The sequence below is a fragment of the Mustela nivalis genome (genome assembly GCF_964662115.1).
Source record: "Mustela nivalis genome assembly, chromosome: 12".
Classification (NCBI taxonomy): domain Eukaryota; kingdom Metazoa; phylum Chordata; class Mammalia; order Carnivora; family Mustelidae; genus Mustela; species Mustela nivalis.
In genome coordinates, this window is record NC_139031.1 from 4,398,563 (window position 1) to 4,407,364 (window position 8,802).

Consider the following 8,802-nt stretch of genomic DNA (forward strand, 5'->3'; position numbering starts at 1 on the left):
TAGAAGGAGGACCCAAGGTCCCTTTGAGATGTGATTCTGCAAATAATCGTGGGGTCAGGATACTTAGTCCAAGAAAGCAGACAAGAGGCCTTTTGTGAGGAATGTCAGCCTCGGATGGTTTCAGCGACCTTCTTCTCCCCTCTCGTTTTACAGCCTCTCTCTTGCCTGCCCCTTCCCTTCTGCGCCTGGATCACTGGGCAGGAACACAGCGCGTGGCAGGGCTGCCTTTGTTGGCTTCTGAACACACTCACGAGAAGGGCCCCATGCCTGAGAAGGGTCCCGTGCCTGGTTTAATGCTCCACGGAAGTGGCCTTCTGGAAAGTCTTCATAATCTTTTTAACTAAGGGCCTGGCATTTCCATCCTGCACTGGCTGCCGCCCATGCCCGTCTCACAGCAGTGACCTTCCAGGACCGTCACCCTGATTTACATCCCTAGCTGACAAAGGAGACGAGGACAGGCCGCTGGACGCGGGGATCCTACCTGCCCATCTCTGAATCAGTCCCCAGCACCCAGCAGGGGGCTGGCACACACTGCAAATCTACAGCTCTTTGTGGAGGGGAGGGGAGGAAAGGGAAGGGGAAAGGGAAGACTGGGGCGGGGGGTGGAGAGAAGGGAAGGCCTATAGGATTCACTTAAGCACCAATTTTTTTTTTTTTAGATTTTATTTGTTTAGTTAGTTGAGAGAGAGAGAGTGAAGCCGGGGAGGGGAAGGGAGGGGGAAGAATCTCAAGAAGTCTGTCCTGAATCCAGGGCTCCATCCCACATCACGGTCTGAGCCAAAACCAAGAGTTGGACACTTCACCGACTGAGCCACCCAGGAGCCCCTCACTCAAGCCCCATGTCCACTGAACAGTCCCCACAAAGAAATTAACTTCTCTTCCCCTGAGTCCCTTTTGTTGTGTGAAGCAAGGAAGGAGAATGGGTCTTCTGCCTGAGAATCAGAACCAAACCTGACAATCCTGACTCCAACGTGGGTGATACACAGAGTGAATGTCCCCTTAACAAGCCAATGGGAATGGCCAGTATTTGGCCATGTAATGGACTTCCGTAGCTCCCGGTCTGAAGGCAACCACACACCCCACACAGGTCACCCCCACGGACCATACACTGAACAGAACGTGTTCCCACCCGCTGCACACAGCATTCTGAGCTCCTGCTTCAAATGCCCTTCTCCAGTTTCCGCCTTCAAGACTCACTTGCAGAAGCTTCCCAACCTGGTATTCTTGAATCCTGAGTAGGAGTTAACACAAAGTGAATTGCTTTTGGGACTAAATAGATAAAACACAGCGGGCATGTGAGAAAATGAGGGGCCCCATCCTGGGGAGTTTGGAGAAGGCAAGGAGCTGCCCCCAGGCATTAAAATGGGCCACGTGGAGAGGAGGGAGGATTGTACCCTGAGGCAGGAGGTGAGAGCTCTTGATGTCAACATTTGTTTGCCAAGTTGTCAGTGTAGGGGAGGGGAGAAAAACAGTTCCTCCAACCTCTTAAGTAAGCGACTGGGACATGCAAATTAAAGGGACAGAAGATAGATTCACAGGAGAAAGGTCTGTTTCATATACACACAGGGAGCCCCCCCCCCAAAAAAAGTGAGAACTCTAAAAAGCAGTGAGGCCTGGGCTTCTATATACCGCATTAATAGAGGACAATGGGGACGCCTGGGTGGCTCAGTTGGTTGGGCAGCTGCCTTCGGCTCAGGTCATGATCCCAGCGTCCTGGGATCGAGTCCCACATCGGGCTCCTTGCTGGGCAGGGAGCCTGCTTCTCCCTCTGCCTTGCCTTCCACTCTGTCTGCCTGTGCTCGCTCTCACTCTCTCTCTCTCTGACAAATAAATAAATAAAATCTTTAAAAAAATAAAAAAATAGAGGACAATGTATGGGAGAAAGTGGCAAGACAAATGAACGAGGTGTGGGCCTCTAGTGGCAGTAGATTATGGGAAGGTAAATATATGGAAAAAATTAATGGAAAACAAGGGTCATTTAGTAAGGCTTGTTTAGGCAGACCTGCCTCACTGCTGACTTTCTGTGTCCTGGGACCAGGATGTTCCCTTCCCCCTGGTTCAGGAGAAGGGCGGTGGGGGGTGGGGGGAACCTGCGCTGAAGGAATTGTACGTCCTGCTTTCAGGCAGAAAGGGAGAGGGCAGAGTTCCTCCTGCATCTGCTGCTTAATTGCCTTCAGTTCAAAATAATCCTATGCCAAAGTGGCATCTTTGGGAATGCCATATTCTGGTCCAAACTTCAGAGATAGGAAACAAGATGCCCCCAAGATGCAATTGCCCTCTGCCAGAATAAAAGATTTTCAGCACATTTTATGCACATAATTATTAAGGCCCTTTTAGATGCTGGCTGTCAGCTAAGGGATTGGGGTCTACAGAGGAGGACCTCCAAGGCTGTATCGAGGAGACACGTCCAAGTCCACCTGTGGCTAGGACAGAGTGGGGTCATTTTAGGGAGCACCAAGGAGAGAACAATTCATTCTGATTAGGAGAACTAGGACAAGCTCCATTGAGAGGCAAACACTTAAAAATAAAATAATGAAAAGTGGGAAAAGAAGAGCAGCATTGACAGAGGCAGAGGACTTCAGGAAATGGCTCTGGGCTCGGTGCAAGGTAGCACGTGTTCTCTCTGTTATATCCAGGACATGGGTACTTTATTCTAGACAATAAATATCCAGACGTGTTGCAGGGGGTGTGTGTGTGTATGTGTGCGTGCACACGTCAGTGTGTGCCTGGAGGAGGTGCATAAGGGAGGAAATCATTTAGGAGACCACAGAGATGGATCTTCGTGGGACTTGGGATAAGTAAGACATTTCCATGGTAGAAACAAAAGGTCTCAGGGACCGGTTGGGATGGGGGTGGGAGGAAGAAAAAGTAATTGCTATTTTGGACTGTCTGCGTGGCGAAGCTGTGACATGGGCCAGAAGAAGGACCAGCAGGAGCATTTTGAGGCACTTCTGGGGTATCCGGGGAAAATGCTCCAGAGGCAGCTGGAAAGGTTGGCCAGCAGCTAAACAGAGAGGCCAGGCACCGGTCAGGGCTCCAGTGTGCGAAAAGGTCGGAACAGATTCTCTGTTATGTTTGGAAGGGGCGGGGGCATGGCGGGGTCATCCATGCCGGTCTCTGTCTGTGCCCGGGGCATAGAGACACGTCAGTCCTGTCCACTGCTCCGCCGCCCGCCCCTTGCCATCCACCAGCTTGCTCTTTTAGCTGCCCTACCTCTGGCCCGCATCCCGGGTTCAATGATTCGGCCCCATAAACGTATTTGGGTCCCCGTAAATGTATTTGTACCAGACTGTGCATCCCAGTTTTTGTCTTGGACAACACGAGTACCTTAGCCATCAGTTACCCATAAACCACACATTCCGTCACTGGCTTGGACCTACTCCTTGTGTCCCACAGATCATGGCCAATCCCCGTCCCCGACAGCGACACTGACCAAGCGCGTGACCCATCCGAGGTCCCAGGGTCCGTCTGAGTCCCTCCACCGTGCGGCTCTCTGACTCTCTGAAACACTGCTACGGCTCTTGGAGAAACTGCTTCAGGAACGGGAGAAGGAGCGAGGGGCTCAGGGCATCGGCAGATCGTCATAAAGTAGCGGTTGCTTTCCTGAGCCTGCTACCGAGGACATGGGAACATTGGATGCAGGGCGCGGAGGGCAGGGGGGCGGGGAGAAGACTGTTTATTTTTTTTAAGGTCTGGACAACTGCCAAACAACCTGAATATTTTATTACCGCGGCAGGAAGGGAATCATAGTGAAGGAAAACCTGTCATAGGACGGGGGCTGAAGGCAGCTTGCGGGGCTCTTGCCCTCAGCGTCCTGAGAAGGGCCCTGGGGTGCGGTGGGTGGGAGCCTGCCCCCTTCCCACGCCGCAGAGCCCCCCGCCCCTGCGAGGCACACCCGGGTCCCTGCCCCGTCAGTAACACGAGGAAGTATTTACCGGGAATCGAATCAAATGCCCGATGTTCTTCATGTGGGCAAGTATGTTCAGATTCAATCAACTGAATGTAAAATGAGCTTTTTTTGGAGCTTGATCCCTGTGTGAGTTGGAAACTGTCTCATAATAAAAATAGCGACCGTTTTTTTAAACACAGATCAGTGCACTGAAGGCTTTGCCTGGGTTATTCCGTTCCATCCCCACCGCAGCTCTGAGACTGGCGCACTGGGGTTCACGCTCACTTTGTAGACCGAGAAGCAGTGGTGGGTCCCGGGTTCCAATGTCCAAACAGCGTGCTCCCCGGGATGGAGAAGATATTGTCAATCCACAGAGCGATTCTGGGCGGTGGGAGCGGTGATTAAGAGGAGGGGCACGGGTTCAAGTTCTGGCTCTGCCGCTTATACTCCCAGTCCTCCTGGGCAAGCTTCTCATTGTCTCTGAAACGTAACACCTTCCCCCAGCGCACAGGGAAATCATGCCGACTGTACAAAAAAGGCGGGAAGTTAAGGAGGAGATAGGCATGCCCGCACTTTGTGAGTGTTCAGTAAGTCGCAATAACCCCTCTGTCTCCCACACCTCCTCCCGAGACGGAAGCCTAAAGTCAGAGATGCAGACCAAGGACTCTGGCCGAACTGTAGGGGCAGATAATGCCTTCTGGTTCTCTCAGTTCTCAGCAGGTTGGTCATGAGACGTTCCCTGCGCTTCCGCACAAGCAGCCTGCAAGCAGGCAGATCCCCGGAGGCCTGCAGACCCAGCCGACAGCAGTAGCCTTCTTCACAGTACCTCGCTGTATTTACAGCCTCTCCTGGGATTACCCACCGTTGGCGAAAGGCAAACACGGTCCAAGTTCCCAAGCCAAACTGGGTGGGTCGAGGGATCCGTTGCTAGGTGGAAAAACAGCCACTTCGTTTACGTGGCTTTGCTATTTTGTCTACGGGCTAGAACGTACTGGGCAAAACTACAAGAGAATGAAATTTCTAGAAACTGGTGTTGGGTCTTACAAAGAAGGGAGATTTCTGCAGTCACCCACACCAGCGTGACGAAGCTGGGGTTCCAGGCTCTGCTCTGCCCCTGGCAAACTTTTTGGCTGTAAAACTTGACCTGAATGGAGGTGAGACTGTTTTCTCATCTTTTTCCTACTTAGTGTGAAAACACGCATGTTTCACTGCAGAAATACCAGCATGAGTGATTACCCCGCTGCTGTTTCTGGTAAGACTTGACACGTGCACCATTTCCATGTCCAAACGGTGCAGACTTCTGAAACACGGCTGCAACCACCGGGTCTGGATAAAGGACAGTAGAAAAGTATTAGATCTTTTCTCTTTGCTCTGTCTGAAATAAAGAATTAAGAAGACAGTTCCATTTATCAATGGCACTGAATTTTCCGAGGCAGTGAACATGGGCTATCTTTTTATTTTGTAAAATTAAGGGTTGTGGGTTTTTTTGTTTTGTTTTTGAGAAGGATCACCTCTTCCAGCCCCTTCACTTTACACACAGGAGGCCGAGACCTAGGGAGGCTATGTGCCTTGCGTAAGGCCCCATATTTTGAAGCTGTTAAAGGACGTTCCATCCATCCCCGGTGGGGGATGAGGATTTGTCCACTCGCCCTCACTCGTGGGACCCGGCATACCGTGTTACGGTTTGGGGCTTAGCAGCCTGCCGAGCGGCCCCCTCTCAGGGTGACCCTCACCGCTGTCATGCTGGGTTACAAGCCTGAGGCTTGGTGATGGACCCTTTACAACCCATAGAGTGTTTGACACCTCGGTTTCCTGAAGCATCCATCTCCCAACTGGAGTATATATCAGTCAAACCATGAGGCGACAGGGAAAATTCCTATCGTACCTATTTTTTTATATAAACAGAGACAAAATACAATTTTGCTCATATCTAAGAGCTTGGTGGAGACGGGCTGCTCCGTGTCCCTGATGGAAAGCGAAGAGGGTAGGCACTCCAGGGGCTGACCGCGGCCCCCGTGAAGCCCCCGCTTACACGCATGGGTCATGGATAACACTGTCTTAAAGTCGGTGATCATCACAGAAGTTTTTTAATGAGACGCAGATTGACCCTGAAAATACGTTCTATGGCACATAAGCCCAGGGGTTATTTTCTTTGCACAGAACTTCAAAGAATCTTTGAGTTGAAAGACAAACCATTCATTTCTCCATTTCTGTGAAAAATATCTTTTTCAGCAAAGCAGGCAAGTTTCAGTAATGAAAACAAGCACAGAAGGAAACCAAATTTGATACCAGACTTTGAATAATTATCATAGTGTTAAATAAAGATCTTGTGCAATAGTGAGACATAATCGATCACAAAGTAAAATGCGTTTTGTTCCATTAATAGATGAAATTAAATGAGAATTATTTAAAAATATTATTTCATTCTTTCATATTTTTGTTTTTTGTGTGTTGTACAATAGCATTAACATAGTAGCATACATATGCAACAATGTATGCCTATAAATATAGGGCATACACACACACACAAAAATATGTGATGCAAGTTCAAAAAAAATTTTTTTTAATTTAAATTCAAGTTAGTTAACATATAGTGTGGTATTAATTTCAGGAGTAGAATTTAATGATTCATCACTCCATACATACAAAACCCAGTGCGCATCCCAACAAGCACCATCCTTAATGCCCATCACCATTTAACACAGCTCCCCCCCACCTCCCTCTACCAACCCTCAGTTTGTTCTCTGTAGTCAAGAGTCTCTTACGTTTTGCCTCTCTCTCTGTTTTTATCTAACTTTTTCCTTCCTTCCCCTATGTTCATCTATTTTGTTTCTTCAATTCCACCTCTGAGTGAAATCATGTGGCATTGTCTTTCTCCAACTGACTCATTTCACTTGGCATAACACCCTCTAGTTCCATCCATGTTGTTGGAAATGGCAAGATCTCATGCCTTTTGATGGCCGCATAGTATTCCATTGTATATATACGCCACATCTTTTTTTTTTTTTTTAAAGACAGAGATCACAAGTAGGCAGAGAAGCAGGCAGAGGGAGAGGAGGAAGCAGGCTCCTCGCTGAGCAGAGAGCCCAATGCGGGGCTCGATCCCAGGACCCTGGGATCATGACCTGAGCTGAAGGCAGAGGCTTTAACCCACTGAGCCACCCAGGCGCCCCACACCACATCTTCTTAATCCATTCATCCGCCAGTGGGCCTTGGACTCTCTCCATGATTGGGCTATTGTTGCTAATGCTGCTGTAAGCATTCGGGTGCACGTGCCACTTCTGATCAGCATTTTGTAGCCTTTGGATAAATAACCAGTAGCGCAATTGCTGGGTCATAGTGTAGTCTATTTTTCACTTTTTGAGGAACTTCCATACTGTTCTTCAGAGTGGCCGCACCAGTTGGCATTCCCAGCAACAGTGCACGAGGGTTCCCCTTTCTCCGCATCCTGGCCAACACTTGCTGTTTCTCGACATTTGAGATTTTTGCAAGTGGCTCTCTGAACATTTTTGGAGTTGGAATTCAAGGGACTGAATGAAACCTGTAATTGTACTTTTTCTCCTCGTTTCCTAAACCCAGGTGCTGCATTTGTCTGTCGGCGCCAACTCTTCCCACTTTGCATTCCTGATAACCGATGTCCTTCAGGGTCTCACATCCTACTCTGGTATGTGTTAATCCAGAGCTGTCACCAGACACTCAACAGCAAGCGTGGGCATCTCCGATGAAATGAAAAATAACCTGGAGAAAATGTGGACAAAGATACGCAAGAAGTGTCCTAGCCTCTTTTCTCGAAGGAAAAGAGGTTTTGTTACTTCCTGTAAATAGTAAACGAGGAATCGTGGGTCTTTGCTCAAACATTCCCTTCTACTCAATATGTTCATGTGTATAAGCTTACGGTTTGCTTTCCATTATCAACATGAAATGGGGGAGAAACGTGTATTTTAACTGACCATTTATTATAACCGCCTATTCTCAGAAATGTTAGATATCAGCAAGGTCAGTTTTCGGGTACTTTTATTGTCTATTCTCAGCTCACCTTCAAGTGGAAGTTCTAATGGTTTATTTGTTTGTTTTTAAGATTTACCTCTTTGTCAGAGAGAAAGAGAGTGAGCACAAGCAGGAGGAAGCGGCAGACAGGGGCGGCAGGCAGAGGGAGAAGCGGGCTCCCCTCTGACCAAGGAGCCCCATGCGGCTCCATCCCAGGACCCTGGCATCATGACCTGAGCAGAAAGGGGATGCTTAACTGACTGAGACACCCAGGCACCTCCCTCACGGTTTTAAACCTCATCCCACTGCCTCTTGAGAGGAAGAGAAGCAAGAAGCCTGAATTAGCCTCAAAATCAAGACACGTAACTAGCAAGGGACCATTTACTCTTCTTACTTTATGGTACTATATTTGGAACAATAGCATGTCCCCAAAGGTATTTAATATATATTTTTAAAATTTATAGCTAGTACTGTGCTATTCAAAATATGAAACTTCAATGCTCCATCAAAATCAAATATTGCATATCTTTTGCTTCATGATATCTAGCAATCAAAACAGTCACTCCATTGGAGAAGAAAATTAAAATCCACTGACAAGCCTTGTTCTCATAATTGTGCTTTATAATTGATTGATTGATCGCTGTCAGCCACTGATATCATTCTACTGTCGGTCAATGTCTTAGATGGATAAATGGAAAATTAGAACATTGAATTTGTTAATATGATTACTTACAATGATATAAGTAAAATTCAACCTAAATAGTACAATATTTCCTTAATCACAAGGCACACCCTCTATTTACAACAGCTTTTTGTGGAGGGAAAAATGCTTTAAATAGTTTAGAAAACTTAATGAGTGGGAAAAAAAAAAAAAAAAAAACAACCTTAGGATGGAAGAAAAATGTATTGAGCATCTATTCCTGCAA